This window comes from Chelonoidis abingdonii, chromosome 18 (genome assembly GCF_003597395.2).
Source record: "Chelonoidis abingdonii isolate Lonesome George chromosome 18, CheloAbing_2.0, whole genome shotgun sequence".
Taxonomy (NCBI): domain Eukaryota; kingdom Metazoa; phylum Chordata; order Testudines; family Testudinidae; genus Chelonoidis; species Chelonoidis abingdonii.
In genome coordinates this window covers 152,437-153,972 of record NC_133786.1, presented here as the reverse complement: position 1 = coordinate 153,972, position 1,536 = coordinate 152,437, and the positions used below count along the sequence as shown (strand labels likewise).

The 1,536-nt window shown below is 48.7% G+C and overlaps 1 non-coding gene across 1 annotated transcript; it reads right to left on the bottom strand.

Moving 5' to 3' along the window:
* Window positions 1-1,003: 1,003 nt before the first annotated feature.
* TRNAR-UCU (transfer RNA arginine (anticodon UCU)) lies at window positions 1,004-1,076 on the bottom strand. The gene has a single exon. It is a non-coding gene; the product is annotated as a tRNA-Arg (tRNA).
* Between the last annotated feature and the right edge of the window lie 460 nt (window positions 1,077-1,536).

Below are 1,536 nucleotides of genomic sequence, written 5' to 3'. Positions count from 1 at the left end.
CACACTGAAGTAAGGTGCTACTGGGCTGTTGGGAATACAGTCCTGTCCTGACAATGCCCAGCACCACCAGGTAAAGATGGTTAAAGAAAACTTAGTTTGGTAGCATCCTGTCTGGCAAGAACTCACCTATCAATAGCAGGGGTGTGACACCCTCATTGCTGTGTTGTTCTGTCACTGTAGTCCCCACTTCCCTAGTGTTTGTCTGTGTAATCTCTGTCTGGGTCTGTGACTGTTTCTATCTGCTGTAGAATTAATTTGTTGGGTGTAAACCAATTAAGGTGGTGGGGTATAACTGGTTAGATAATCATGTTACAGTGTGTTAGGATTGGTTAGTTAAATGTCAGTAAAATGATTGGTTAGGGTACAGCTAAGCAGAGCTCAAGTTTTACTATATAGTCTGCAGACAGTCAGGAAGAAAGCAGGGGAATTGGCATCATGTTTTGCTAGGGGCGAGGAATGGGAACAGGGGCACAGGCAAGGCTCTGTGGTGTCAGAGCTGGGAAGGGGACACTGAGGAAGGAAATTGGAATCATTGCTTCCTGGAAGTTCAACCCAATAAACGTCTAATTGTTTCCACCTTTGGACTTTGGTTATTGCTGCTCCCTGTTCACGCGAGAAGGACCAGGAAATGGGAGGGTGAAGGGATGAGCCCCCTAACACTAACATCTAACACACATTTGAACCTCTTTTCACACTGCTGCTCATTCTCAGGTTCTGCTTTCTCTCCAGACAGATCCAGTCTCTTTCAGGACGGCCTTGCTCTTCCTGTCTCTTTCGCCCATGGACGTGTTGGAGTAAGCACTCCCCTTCCCTCTATTCTCAGACAAACACTGGTACGAACTGTTTGCTACTGCTGGGTTTAGAAAGCATTTGTGGAGTGGAAGATGCCATTTTGGGGGGATTGTTCCCAAGCTGCAGTACTTTGTGTTCAAACATCTCCCAGCTTCCTTAGTGAAAATAAGACCAAAGTTTCTTTGCAGTACACAAGAAGAAAAGAGGCTTTCACCCCAGGTGGGACTTGAACCCACAATCTCTGACTTAGAAAGCCATTGCCTTATCCATTAGGCCACTGGGGCCCTGAAGGCCACCTGCAGAAGGGATGGAAATTCCCTCTCATAAGTGCACATTCCTCACATTCACTCAGAAGCCAAATACCCCATTTAATCACCTTAAAGAAATATCTGCATCCCCTGGCAGTGAGGCAACTGGGCAAGTCGCTGACAGAGCTGAGCACCACCTTTCTGCCAGCTATTTTTAGAGAAGAACCCCACCCTAGAGTCACCCCTCCCTCCTTCACCACCTCCATGTCTGTGGCTCTGAGCGGCAGTAGGATGATTAGGGGGCAAATTTGGGGCTGGAAGGGGGGTAAGGTCGGCCTGTAAGGAGTAACCAGGTGTGGCAGACCCAGGGGGAGGTTGTGGGCTGCTGGTCGGTTCTTGGGCTCAGAGCTCTAGATCAAAGCTGCACAGTGACCTGACACCTAGGGTTATAAGGCCGACATAGTGACCCCCTTACTGGCCTCGCTGAACCCCAAAC